Raw genomic sequence first — 15,277 nt, 5'->3', positions numbered from 1 at the left:
ATAAAAAGTAGCTTTGCATGATTCTGTCACAGTGGTAAGAAAGAAAGATCTCCTTTTTTTGTCACAGAAAAAAATAAAAGCAAAACTAGAACTTCAAGTGAGCAGAGTTACTCAGATTTGTAGTAGGAATCATGTCTATAAAGAACAGCTTTAATTATTTTTTTTTTCTTTTCCACCAGAAAAGCCCATATTCCTTCAGGGACTTGAAGGAAATATTTACCATTAACTATTTACAATGCTAATTATTTCTTTGGGGAAAGCAAATTGAAACAGACAAGACCAGTGACTGCAAAGAAAGATTTTTCACTGCACAACAGATGCTACTTTGAATGCACACCCATTATCAAATCTCTGTCGTATAGCTTGCTAAATAAAAGAAACTTTAAGCTCAGTACAATTTGGCAACTCAGTAAAAAGGAAAAAAAAAAAAAATCCTATGGCTAAACAGAGAAAGTCAAGCTCTTATAGATCATTTTTATAAACTTGTCCGTGTCAGTTAGGACTTGTCAATATGATGAAGACTGCCAACATTTCAGCAACGAACAGTGAAATGTGTTGAAGGAGCCTCTCCAGCACCAACCCTCACACAGCAAGGAAATTCTGTAGCCGAAGTTTCAAGAAGGCTCCATCTGCCAAAACCACTGTGTGCTTTTAATTAAGAACTTATACAGAAATGTATTAAGAACACAGAAAGCTTCAGGGAGTGTTGAGAATGCCAGCCTCTCGGTCAAGCTTTCCACCCCCCACATGTATATCCCACAGGAAATCGTTACTCACTGGATGTACCTGTGCAGAACACGTATCCGACACTGGCTAAACGACCAAAGTTAAGGAAATCTTTTTAGCATCAGAAAAATGCCAATACTTTCAGGCTGATGTCATCAAATACATCACTCAACTACTTCAATACTACCTTTATTCTTTTTTAAGAGTACTTAAATACTAGATGTTAGACGCTCAGTTTATTTTCCTGAATAAAACTGCATATATACCAGTTAGTTGCAGGCGATCATTAGTTTGGCTTCATTCTGGCAAACAGTCCTGGAAAATAAAATTAACTGAGGATCATGCAAGACTTACCTTTCGTAAATGACAAACTAAGTCTTGAAGTAAGTAAAAATTAATTATTTTGCCTCTTGAAATTTTGCTTAAGTGACTTTACAACCCTTTAACATGTAACAAATGACTAGTTCTACATTAAGACTTTGGGGTTTTTTTGGTACTGAAACCTTGCAGATTGATGCCCTTTAAAAAGTCCGCTTTTACCTAACCTCACATTTGATTCTTGTATTAGTCTTTTCTGCAATTTGGGGAGCTACTACTTCTGCCACTTATTTGCAACACGGTGTCAGTTCTTCACAAAATCAAGGTATCCTGAGACATTTACTTATAAAGATGAAGATCAAAAGTTGTAGAGCCTTTATAGTAAAGAAAAAGTCCTCTTTCCCAAAGAAAATCATGTATGTGTGTGTGAAAACTCTAATGATGAATTATTTATACGTTAAAAGACAGTATCCTATGATCACTTGCAGGCTGCATTACACTGTTAAGTGCTCCAAATGGTGGCTTCTCTGATCATTTCAGCTGGAATAAGCTCAAAAGAAACAAGTAATGTGTTCCTTGTGACTAGTCACTTAAGGCTACGATTAAGTATACAACTCAGCTTCTAACACCCGTTTTTTCTCCCTTTTTCAGTACTAAGACTAAAAATAAGATCAAATGGGGTGATTTTTGAAGCCAGGAAGTACAAGCATAACATTCTTACGTTGTTTTTCCCACTGAGCAATAGAGATCCAGTCACATTAACAGCATTATACACTTCTAGGACTGGATCCTAGTCGGCAAGACAGGCTCCAACATCGCAAGATCAAGGCAAGAAAAAAAGAACTTCTGAAGCACGTTAGTGAAAGATTGCTTAAGGAGCTTCCATCACATGCCTCCACCTTCTGAGAGTATATTTTCCTCTTTTATACTAACAGTAAACCAAAAATGGCACAAATTTATTTCCCTTCACCATGTTACTTGTAAGTATATATTTATTCATACCTAAAATGTTAACTGTACATCACCTCATCTATTCTGTACAATGAACCCTTTGCAGCATAAAAATAACTATTCCAACACGCACTTAGAAACTTCTTAAACTCATGGGCTACACCTTACACTAGTCACTAATACAGGCCAGAGATTGTTCTCCAGTCCAGAGGCACTGCCTGATTTGTGACTACACAGCCAAAATCGCTTTCCCCTCTCCCCCATGCAGAGCAAGTGGCCATCCCATGTCTGGAGAAGCCCTGGCATTTGCCACCTTTGAATGATGCCCAGGCATGGCTTAGGAAAATGCCAGGTGGCCTGGCTGAGCCATACTAGAGACCATGCTGACAATTCACTAGCGGGAACGATCACATGCCAGACCTCAGCCTAACACAAGTTTTCTTTGATTTGCTGCTATGGACACACTCTCCCTTAACGGAAACCTTCGCTCAGGCCTCTCCTCCAGCCTGATGCAGAAGATGCCTTTGGTAGCATGCCTGGAAGGCCACAGAGATCACACTGCTTTAGAACATGGGGGGAAAGGGAAAATACCACAGAACTGGTAAGCTGCAAAACACAATAAAAAGTACAGTTCCTGAGAACTGGAAATCCCTGGACAGAGGTTTGCCCACTGTGATGTTTGACCACCATTTAATAAAACAGTCCTTTCTACTACTAAAGAGAGAACATGTATCTTTACCGATGATGACGCCAAAATTCATGTCAACAAATGGCTCTTCAACTCGAGCAGATAAAATAACTGGGAAACCTGGACTAGATGGCACTGTATTTGACAGAAATGGTACACTCAGTTAAGAAGATTTGAGATGTTTTGTTCCCCACAATTACGTATTGCCTTCAAGAAAGAAATAAAAAGAGACATAGGTCTTCAGACATACAAAAACATCTGAAAAATTAAGTTTTCTTTTCTCTTATTTCACATAGCCTACCAGCCTCGAATCTGATTTTTCCATTAACTGAAAATTAAGTGGCAGTGTTACAAGAACCAAGAGACTACTCCCATCTCAGTTTAAATCTCCGACTGTTTACAATGACCTGTTCTTCTCATTTTTGTTAGCAACTACCTAACAACAATCATCTAGGCTGGAGGAGGGAGGAGAAATTGTACTTCTGAGCTACTGCAGAACTATATTGTGATACACAGCACGTTAAAAGCAGCCACTGGCTTTAGTTTGCCTACCTTGCAGCAGCCAAAGTCCATACCATGAATTAAGCAGGAAGTAGCAACAGAAGGTTTACGTTTGCTTTTTGGGCGAGTAGAGCTTGTACAGACTATGTCCTTCGACAGAACCTACAGCTCTTCAAAACACTTTTCACCCAGTGGAACCATTTACAAGACAAATTTCCTGCTACAAGAAAGCTATGTTTTCCAGATCCTAGCACCAACAGACACTTCACACAATCACAGACAGTGAGATGCTGCGGTGGAGAGAAGCGTGCAGTTTGCTGAACATCAGCATTGCATTGTTTTTCTCTCTGAGGACACAGAGTATAGAAGACTCAGCACAAGCTGGTGACTCTCTGATTTTGGCCCAGCTATAGGAACCTACTTTCCTCCATCCCTAGCACTACCAGGTCACGTAAGGCTTGCAAGAAGGAATACTGTGAGGCACAGGAAAGCAGACAGCGGGCACAAAACTGGAACTTGTAGGATCTTTCAGCTATAAAACCGCAGAAAAACGGCACTCCAGACAAGCATGAGACCAGACTGCAGACAAAGGTCCTCCCTCCTACACCCAAACCTAGCTACAAAGGTGCTGAAGCGCAGGCACTCTACCCTTCTCCTCAGAAAGCTCCCACTACCATCCCTCTTCGCAGAAACAAGTCAGCAGCTGAAACAAATGATTTCACCGTGAGAGGCAAACCCGGGCAAACGTGAGCTTGCCCCGCTAGCCGAGAACGGCGGAGCCCGCCGTTAGCTCACCCGCTCCCAGCCCGCCGGGCGAGCCACGCTCCCCCGGGGCACCCCGGGGCGGCTCCCGCCGGCAGCGCCGCGAAGGGACAGTCACAAAATGGGTGACAGGGACGACGCAGCGCGGTCAGCCAGCGAGGGAAGGGAGGAGGAGGAGGAGGATGCCGCCGCCGGGCGAGCGGGGGGAGCCGAGGCAGGAGCGGGGCAGCTGTCACCGCCCCGGCCGGCTGAGAGGGCGAGCGGCGCGGCGGGGGTGACAGCACGGCCGGCGGCCTCCCGGGGCACCGGGGGCGCAGGGGGCAGCGGCGGGGGGGAGACGACCGAGCCTGGAGTCGGGCGGCGCGGGAAGGGGCTCCGCGCGGCGGTGAGGCGCTGCGGCCGGCGGGAGCGAGGCGAGCGGCGGGAGCCCGGGGGACAGGCCCTGCCGGGGCCTGCGAGGCCGCGGGCGACCCCCGAGCGGGCGGGGGTCGGGGCTGGGCTGGACTGGGCTGGGCTCGCCGGCGCTCGGTGCTTACCGGGCAGCCGCCTCCTTCCCGCTTCTTCACGGCGCGGCCCGAGTCTCGGGGGACCGCGCCGGGCCGGGCCGGGCCGGGCCGTGAGCGCCGCCGGCGGGAAGGGGAGGGGGAGGGGGCGCGGAGGGGCGCGCGGGGACGACAGGACCCCTCCGCCCGCCTCCGCCTGCGCCCCGCCCCTCGCGGGCGGTGCCACGGCACTGCGCAGGCGCCAACCCCGCGGCAGGCCAACCCCGCGCCGAAGGGGTGGGGAGGGTGCGATCACGGGCGGCGCGTGCGCCGTCGCGCCTCCTCCCCGCCTCGCGTGCCCCTCCCGCGGGGGGCGTGGCCGGGTAAGGCGGCTCGCGCCGGAGCGCACCTGAGGGCAAGAGGGCGGCGGCGGCGGCGGCGGCGGCGGCGGGGGGCCCGGGCCCGGGGAGCGGCGCGGGAGCGGCCCGGCGGGGGCCGGCAGCCGGTTGGGGCGCCCGGGGCGCTGCCTGCGGGGTTGGTCGCCCGGGAAGCCGCCGGCGAGGCGGCTCTGCCCGCCCTGGCTGCGGCGGTGGTGGCCCGTGGCGGGGGGGCCGCGCTGCCCCTCGGCTGAGGCCGGCCTGTGGGGCGGGGCGGTGGCGGCGGCCCCTGCCCCAGGCCTGGGTCTCGCTTTGGTAAAGAAAACGTTGTTTTGTTTTTTTTTTCTGGAATAAAACGATTTTAACCTTCCCCTTGAGGAGGGAACCCGCAAGCATGCAGCAAAGACTGAGGGCGGAGGCGCGGCGGCCCCGGGTGCCGGGCAGCCACCCCGGCGCTGGCCCAGTGGCAGCCGCCGCTTGAGCGGGGGGCGCGCCCAGAGCGGACGGCGCCCCCCGGCCCCGGTGGGAGCGAGGGGCTCTGGGCCTCTAAACTGTGCCTGTGCCCTGCGGTACAATGTCAGGCTAATTACAGCGTTTCGCCTGAGGAGAACAAGTGGTTAAATGTTGTAGAGACTGGCTTTGTCCTGCGTTACAGGAGCTGCCTGGGAACACCAGCTTTCAGACTTGTAGCTCTTTTTAAAAGACTGCACTAAGCTGAGTTTCGTAGCTCGTGGTCACGCAGGACGAATGATTTGTCATGAACAGCAAGCAACTGTAGTTAATAAACCCAAATTACAGTGTTGGTGCATTAGTGGGAGGTATAGCAGAGTCTGTATTTACAGGCATTGGCTGGAAAATGCTATGAACACAGTAACTAAGAAAATGTGCTGATTTGACATATCCCTGTGAAAGTTTCCCCATCAGGGTTTCTGTGTAGCTCAGACCACAGTTTAAAACCTCTCTCCCAACAGCAGTTTGGCTGCTTTAGCAAAAGAAACGCTTCAGTACAAGATTGCATTGCTGCCTCTACTTGAGGTACATTCCTTCCTAGAGTTCAGGGGGCTGCAGATTGGTGAGAGCAAGTATGATTTACAGTCCCTGTGTTTTCTTGGGCAAAAATTAATTTTTAATATTATAAATCAAGGTAAATGACCGCTCTGTTTCATCAGAATTCTCTTTGAAAGTGAGAGGATGTATGCTTCCAGATGTAACCACGTAGTCTGACTTACATTGTGGGGAAAAATTCCTATGTGTGTGTCTTCCAAAGTCAGTGATTCTATTTAGATGTCGTTCCCAATCCATTTCTCTGTGAGTCTGCCTGTTCTTAGCTGGCAGGGATTCCCCCGCAAGGCTGCTGCACAGACTCGATGTACTTGCTTGACACTGAAAGGCTCCTTTATACTTCAGTAATATTTCCAATGTTTGTTTTCTAACAGTATGACCAATGTCATTCTCTAGGGTTTCTGATCCATGATGTGTTCAACAAAACGTTCTTTTGTGCTTCTACCTTTGGGTTGATTTTTGAGTTATTTGTCAGCAAAAAATTGCATTTCAATGACAATCAGCAGCATTACTTCTGTATTAGGGACGTGAAAAATGTCTGCCTTTATTTTGTCCAATGTATTTCTCACGGTAGCCCACAAAGGGGCTCTGCTTTCTGTTTTCTAGCAGGAAACAGAACGTGGTTGGTTCAGCTCAGTGAATTAATGACCAAGCTGCTAGCTGACAGCACATATGGCCGGTATCCTAGTTCAGGAACTTCAAAGGTCACTGAAAAAGCCTGCACAGTATTGCAGCATTATATCCTGTAACGTGTGCAGGAGTGGTTCAGCTGTCTGCTAGGAAAACGGCCTCGTGGTTATGTTCTGGATTAGATTGCCCAAGAGGATTACAGAATCGCCGTAATTGGAGGCTTCCAACAAAGAGCAGACAAATGTCTGTGGGGCGGTGGCAGGTACGGCTGAGCTGTCTCAGACTGACAGCTGTATCCTGCAGGGCTCTCGGGCAGCCGCTGCCTCAGGGCAGCCTGCTCCAAGCCTCCCAGGGCTGCCTGGGAAAGGAGCAGACACCTGCTGGGGTGTAGCAATTTGCAGGGAGCATCCATGATTCTTATGCACCCCGGTGTTCTCTCTCACCCCGCTCTAGCCTTAAGTTTTGCTCCTTCTTTCTCATTACAGGGAAGCGGGGACCGTAAGCGTGTACTGGCTGAGTTTGCACCAGCTTGCACCCTGCGCTACTCAGGCCAGCCGAGGGTGGCCCACCCAGGGTCTTCAGGGCGGGGAAAGCAGGCAGGAGAAGTGGCCGAGAAGCAGCAGCCTGGAGTCAGGGTAGGAGGGTGGCTGTGGGAGCAGAGCTCCTACTAGGAGCCAGTGCCTGGTGTAGGAGGTGACACCTTCCAGGCTCACTCAGAGGCATCCTACTCTAGGTGGTCCTGCTCTGGCAGGGGGGTTGGACGAGATGATCTTCCGAGGTCCCTTCCAACCCCTCACATTGATCCTGTGATGCTGTAGTACTGTTCACACTCCGGAGGTATGCTTTTCAATTCAGTGAGGACCTTTTGGCAGAAGAATTCCACATTGAAGCTATCCGAAAGCTATTTTGAAACTATTTTATATTATACAGATACACCACTGGTAGGAAGTACCAATACTAGTCATGGGGTTTCCCCTTCTTTTCCCAATTCAGCAGTAAGCCTGATACGTTTTTTCCTTGACCTGCATCTCATTGCAGCGTCAAGTCAGCTACGTTTAGCTCTGCTTTGGCTATTGCCATTGAGACATGTCAATGTCGTCCTTGGGGTCCAAACTGAATGAAAATCAGCTAGAAAGCTTTGAAGCTGGTATCTTTTTATTATAGAGGGTTATATATTATATTAAATTTGGACTATATTAAAACATAAATGTACTTTAATTACATTAATAATTTAAATTATATTTAAATAAAGCACCAAGAGAACTTGATTTAAATAACTGATTCAGTTTCCACACGGATTCCTACAAAACCCACTACTTTCATGCAGTGTTTGAAGAGCTGGAGGCCAGAGCTGGTTTCTTAGCAAACACTAACTACAGCTGAATGCTCTGCACACCAACGTGAAGGTTAGATGGTTTGGGACTGGCTGGGTTTTGAAGCAGTACTCCTACAAAAGGATTAATACAGATCTGAAAATGGACTGTTTTGCTCAGCTGCTTCTTTACCTTACATGTAAACTCTTCCCCCACGTTACAGTAGTTTTAGTTTAATTCAGCAACAACCCTGTACTAACCTCTAGATTTTAAGTGAAATAGCGTTTACCTTGTAAAACGTGAAATAGCTTTTATTTTGAAACACCAGTGTTAAATTCCATACCTGTAGTAAACTCAATTGAGTGCAATTTACACATTCAGTTTAATGTAGGCCCAGTTTTTAGTCAAGTAAGACCAAAAGAACCTGACAAACATAGATACAGGAGATTTTATTTAACATTGTGTACAAAGAAAGGCTACAAATGCCTTTTTTTTTCCCCCCAAATACAGTTTTTGGATCCCTTTTTCATACCACTTGTCTCAGAAAATTTTAAAAAAAAAAAAAAATCCAGAATGACATTTTCCCCCCTTTTTTCCCCCCTTTCCTTTCTTCCCTTCTTTGGGCCTAAACTGAGAGATGTTTAGCAGTACAGTGTCAACACCTTTCGGTATTGAACTATTAGGATTAGGTTTTGTTTTCCAAAAATGGAGCACTATGAGATACTGAAGCACTAGCCACAGCAGCGTAAAATGTCAAAAACTGACTCCCTAACATAGTAGTGTTCAAACAATGCCAACAATATTAACTCGGATGAAACCCAAAATTATCCAAACAATAACAAGTTGTTTGTCTTCTACACCTCATAATTTAGCACTAATTATATAATTTAATTGTATTTATATTTAAATAAATAGTCTTAACTCCTTTCCTTGGAATTCTTCACAGATTATAAACACTTGTAATACTCGAGATAAGAACAAACTACACAACTTATGTAGGCAAGAGAAGGCTTAGTTTTATTTTTTTTGCTGGTCAGACACAGGACAACCTTTCAGTGTCCTGCTGTGAGATCACACTTAATTTCACTGTTTTGTTGTGGTGCTTCTCAGTCACCCCACACAATTCCTTACCCTCTTTTTTCTGCCTTGTTAATCTCTTTCAGTACTGATAGCCCAACTCTTGAAACATCCGTGCCTGCATAGCTAAGTTTTATCCAGGATTCCGCAAGTTTTGTACGTAACTGTGACGCCCAAAACAAGGTTCCTCTTAGGCTGTGAGAAGCAGTAAAGAAGGGATCAGAAGAGGCTGTTGGGAAGAAATGTCCTTTGCTACGGCAGCGTTTACTTTACCACCTGCTATATATGAAATAGTTTTTAGATATGGATCAGTTTTCAGATGACTGTTTGCATAATCCCTAGAGTTAATGTAGTCCGAATTTCCCCCAAAATGGGACTAAAATGGAGGAAATTTGAGCTACTCTGCGTAGATTGGCATTTGATGATTCAGTTAGGCACAGGAAGAAGGAACGGGATGAGTCTCATCCCGTAACTGCCTTCTGGGCCTCACTCAAACTGCCCCAGGGGAGACGTGAGCAGCGAGGGACCAAGGGCGCCTGCTCACTGGTGGGCTCTGCTCGTTGGGGCCTTGTTTGGGTCCCTTGCAGAAAGCTGCCGCGCTCCCCTTCCGGGCCGGAGGCCGGTTTGTACACAAGCCTGCCCTTTCGTGCGCCCACAGGGATATACCATGGCCTTGTCAGATAAATCATTCTGCAGATTAGAGAAATGGTTCATCTGTAGAATGTCTTGGATCCTCAGAACATTTTATCACCAGGGAAAAAAAGACTGCAACAGTTACACAAACTTTTTTTTTTTTTTTTTTTAAAAAAAAAAGGTTTCTCCATTCTGCTGAACCGTTTCTGACAAGAGGATTTGAACATGACTGCAATGAAGACAAAGCAGTAAATCAAACACTGCCTGGCTTGGGGACTCTGTAATCATATTAATTCCCAAATATGCTTGAACAGTATAAATAACAGAATCTTACTTAACTCTCAAAACAGGCCTACACGAGCCCAGAGCTTTAGCAGGACCTGGTCCATGCTGCACCAGGAGACTGGAATGATTTTAGTTATCTCCAGGGATAGCTCTGCTACAAACTGAACCTCCCCGGGTGGTAGTTTCTGCAGTGCAGAATGGTGTGAAGTGGTTTCTATCGGAAAAGGAGAGGCCTCTCTTACTCCAAGGTGAAACATGACAGTAGGAAATAAATGATGTGGAAAATATTCGCATGGTTCACCTGCATGACTTTACAATGGTCTCCAGCAATTCCGCTATCAGATGGTACCACAAGGAGAATCAACAGTGGAGGCAAAGTAGGTCATGTAAAGGTTTTCTAATTGTTGGCAAGAGCATTTATGTCTTTGCTTGACCTGCAAGGCCTCAATCTCGTGGTATGGTCACGGAAGGAGGAGAATCAAGATAACATGTACACTCGGGTTTGCTTTGGTCCTCCTGTTACAACCATTTCATCACAGTGAGTCATTTTATCCTTGCAGCCCACAAGAAGACTCAACTGAAACACTAGTCAAACTTCCCGATTCTGTTCGCTTTTTCCTTCCTGGCGGTGGTGTTTCACCTACAGTACCACAGGGAACTCTATTGCTCCTCCCCATCTATTGCCACAGAGAGAAAAAAAGCAGAGAGCAGGTGATAAGCTTTGCTTTCTTAGCAGGGAACTGTGAATTTTCAGGGGCAAGATCGAGGGTTGCAGCACATCAGATCTGGGAGGCTACAGTAGCTAAATTCCTGGTGTTCCTATATTAATGTTTATTTACTGGCAAGACAGTCTTTGCTCACGGTTATCTAGGGCATGAGCCGCCTGCTGTAATGTGAAACGGGGACTTCTTTCTAGTTCCAGACCACGTGATCTGAGCGATTCCTAATTATGCTTCTCTCTTCCATTTGTGTTAATTCTATTCCCTAAAACCTTGTTAAGGAATAATCATTACCTGTACGTGCTTCCTTTAGAGCTTCTGTTGATTTTAAGGGCAACCCCTGTATTTAATTCTGTTCGGTGAGAACGTTCATTTCATTCTAGCTCAGAACGGAGAACTGCTAAGACTAACCTAAGGCCCCAGAGTCTCAGATGCACATACCCTGTGCTGAAGGAAGTGAATGGCATCAGACTTATTTTTCCAGTAACAGCACTATGACAATGTTAGCAAAGTTTACAAAGAAAAACACACCTGGGCCACAAATTTAAGAGGGCATAAACAAATGACTTACTAACTACACCGAGAACTTGATTAATTTGATTGTAGCTACTCAGATTTTTCTTCTTCAAGGAACAGAAGCAATCCCTTAAATCTAGCATGAATGGATTGGTCTTCTGTTATTACAAGTCCCCATCTTCTTGAATGAAAGTAAAAAGAGAAAGGGCAGGGGGTTTTCTTAAAACATTTCCCATTTCTTACTAAAATTTTGGTAATAAGGATGCCACATCTGATAATGTTATCCCAGTAGATGACCGAGCACCGAAACAGAAGGATTAACCAGTGAGGAATCAGAGAGTGTTGGGTTTTTGCCATCAGATTTTAAACATTTTTAAAAGCCACGTTGGTCAATTTACATTTGATACATACTTGAAAGAATGGCACTTTAAGATAAATGAACACATTGTGATGCCTTCCAGTGTTACAAGGGTGACAAACAAATCTGGAGATCCATGTATGCTTTAAAGAACAGTCCATTTGTTTAAATAAACTCATAGAAAACTGACACAAACAACTAGATTTTAAGCAGGTAAAATGGATAAACTGTAAAAATACTGCATCTCCCCCGAACATACTCTGTGGTTCCACCACCTCGTGGCCAACAAGAACGTTGCAGTTTCGCTTCCTGCGGTGCCGCTGACTGCCCTGCACTAGCAACGGAGGGTCAGAGCCGAGGCGGGCAGCGGGCAGCGGCAACCAGTCGCCACACTGCTGTATTCTGCCCGTGGCTGATACACTGAAAAATAGCAGCATTAAAGTACAGCCCGAAATAGCTTAGCTACTACCTCAACTTGTTAAAATTGTGCAAGAATAAAGAACACAAGCAGCATTTTAATGGATGTGTTTCAATTTGGTTTCAGATGCTCCCCTGCCATACAAAGCACACACGAACACAAAGCTGAACCTGACCTAGTAACTTATTTCTTGTCCAGCTTTTAAAACTCCCCATAGTTTGCTTTACTTAACTTCTTTAAATTTTACTTAAAAATCTATTCAGTGTTAAAAAAAAAAAAAAATCCATGAGAATTTTAAAATAGTTTCTAAATGCCAGGAAACCAATGCTTATTCCTCTCCTTAAACTGGAGATACACAGACTATCCTAATCACCTGAATTTCTTTAGCTGAAAATTTGATTGTTTCAGATGCCGGTTACCAAAAGCTCCATTTTTAGAAAGGTCTCTCCAATATACTAGAAACTGAAAGAGCATAAAGTCCCAGTGCACATGTAAAGGGTAGTTTTCTGCTAGTTTGCTCTTACGTGGTTTATGTTGTAACTTTTTGATACAGAAAATGGAAGAGTTAGGTTTTCTGACACAACTCTTAAGGGAATATATATAAGTAGAAATCAGAAAGCCTTCTCTACAGCCAAGTTTTGCAATTCCCTTTTTAAGTATGATAAGGCTTAGTAAAAAAAAATAAAGTAAAAAAAAAAAAAATCCAAACCGCCAAACCCCAAAAAACCCCAACCAACATCCCTGGGAAAACAACATAAAAGCCTTTTGGAAATATTTAATTCCTGAAAACATAAGACTATTTGAAAAAACTTAACTGCAAAATTAAAGGAAATTCAATAAATCAATTCTCGTATTTCAAATCAGTCCATGATTTCATCATCAGCAATAAGATGCACTATCTTTTCCAGCCCAAAATTACCAGCTTTGGGGAAAACATATTCATACTTAACAGAAATAATTAACGGGTTAAGTTAAATTAACTTTTTTCCCTGATCCACATGCCTGCATGTTAGATAATGTTACATTAGAACCGAGCATTGTAATGAGAGACTAAAGCAACAACCTGTAACAGTAACCAAAGCAAAAGCCGTTTTCTCATGGTTACATACTATAGATCAGTAATTTAATATTAAAATTAACTTCCTATATAAATAAAAATAAAAAAGTTGGGCAAAAGTAAATTGGCACAGTCATTATGGTATTGCTTTCCAGTTTCACCACTGCAAAGAGCAGCCACAGATTTCAAACAGCCAAAGGAAAAGGCTGTCACCCGCCCACCTGCTGTAGTTTGGCTGGGTTGGTTTGTTTTTTCCTTTTAAATGAAGTCACGGGCAGCGTTACTGCCCAGGGATACCAAACACAGCTTGCCTGGGTAGGTGTGCAGGGCGCAGCGAGGGGATTGCTATAGAGCGGCTACGTAAAAATGAGAACAAATACATAAAACCAAAACTGTACAGTGGGGTTTACTGGTCTGCGTGACTTTGCTTAAGTCAATGTTTTTCAGGATTGTGACTAAGTTTTACCTTCAAAAAGGCAAAAAATAATATTAATAATAATTAAAAAACCCCCCAAAGTCTTAAGCCTTCAAGTTTCCTTGCCTTCATTCCCTCCCTCCCCCAGTAAAGCACCTCCTACTATAAACACTGTCTCTGTTTTACGGGTTCAGAAGTTGGAATGTAGTGGAAATACATACAAGAGAGAAGGAATTTCTAGTTGTACATTACATTACAAAGAGGTTTGCTCCCAGACCTAAGGAGGGAGGGATACTAAGCAGTATTAAATTCCTATAAGAATCCTTACAAAGCATGCAAAATATTGATATACTCACAAAATTGAAATTTATATTTGTTCCTTTTTGAATTTGCAACTTCACAGTACAATAATTTCTAATATTATGCAGTAGTCAGAATTACTGTGACTACAAAATCATTTCCCTTTAATTTTTTTCTTTCCATTTGTTTGAAAGACTCTGTTGTGGTTTGTTGGTTGTTTTTTTTTTTTTTTTTAATTGACAGGTTGCAGATCACCCATCAGAAAATGTGAAATTCAGCATAACAGGGGTTGCTCTCTTTGTCGTATTTGCTCTCAAATGATGCTGACAGCCGAACTCTGCTGATCATTCAAAATCTGTCCCTCCCTCTCCTTCCCACGCCGATTCCTTCCCTTGTCTTCAAGCTGTACTTCTCGCCAGGATGAGGATGGACGGATGCCACTAAATGGATGCTGCATAACTGGGTAGGAAGTAAAGGGGGCTGGAGTAGTTTATGGAAACGGAATCGCTCCCACCCCTCCAAGATGTCTGGCACAACTGCTTCACAGCCAGATTCCTTTGCTCTGGATACAGCAATGAGATCGTGCTTTCAGTGCCCTGGACAAACCCTGCTGCCCTTGACGCCTGCGGAACCCCCGGGGCTTTCGCCGATTCAGGCAGGGAAACACAAAGTTGGTATTTGGCTGGACCTTTTGTACGGCTGGATGTAGTCCCACAGAAATTTCTCCACTGCTCTTATTTCAAACAGGGTTGGAATTTCTGGAGACTACACAACGCACGCTACTTGCTAGATTGTCCATAAAGTACATTCTGACACTTTTTATCAAAGTATTCGTATCCGTCAGAAGACTCTTGTAGAAGCAATGTACAAAGCCTCCAAAGATTCAAGTATCAGAAAAAAAGATGGTTCTGGTAAAAGTCTGGAATAAGCAGCCAGCCAAACTGATAGCCATTGATTATTTTTTTTTTTTTTGTCCACAAATGCTTCGATTATTTTTGCAGTGATAACATCTTTTCTTTGCAGTATGGGAATTAACAGTCTTCCCAATTAATTTTCATTAATTTGGTGGAGTCTAAGGAATTCAGCAATCTTGCCTGGATAATATTGCCCCTGATTTTATACGTAAACAAGCAACAGAATCACTGACTCTAATCCTCCCTGCCTCTCTCTTAAGTTGCTACATTTATAGTGTAACATCATTGGGTCTGGCTCCCTTAACCCAAAAAACCCCATCAGAAGTGCAACATGGGCAAGAGCAGGGCATCTCCTTCCCTAGAGCTGTAGGAACATCTGTAAGGGAAGGGGTGGGCGAGACCGAAAAAAAAAAAAAACCCAAACCAAACCCCAAACAAACCAACAGTTCTAGTTGTATGCAAAACTGTCTCCTTTCTCTAGAACCTTGTTCAAATCAAGTCTTGAATTTCTGAGGAGGGAATCTTAGATCCCAGACCCTTCCCTTCTCCTCTCGCAAAGCAACGCTATTTTTGTGGCCCAGAACAGTACTTTAAAAACAGCAGTTATTAAAGACACAGTTGTGATATAGCCTTTAACTCCCCCTCACCCAAAAAGGGGTATCCTATCAAGTGGTCCAGTAGAAATCTTGAAGTTTCTTTATGATAAATTAAATCCACAAAATGAGGAATACCTTCTGTCACATTCCCAACAAGAATAATAGCCACACTCTGTGGT

The sequence above is a fragment of the Leptosomus discolor genome, chromosome 16 (genome assembly GCF_034619465.1).
Source record: "Leptosomus discolor isolate bLepDis1 chromosome 16, bLepDis1.hap2, whole genome shotgun sequence".
Taxonomy (NCBI): Eukaryota; Metazoa; Chordata; class Aves; order Leptosomiformes; family Leptosomidae; genus Leptosomus; species Leptosomus discolor.
Note: the sequence above shows the minus strand (reverse complement) of the source record.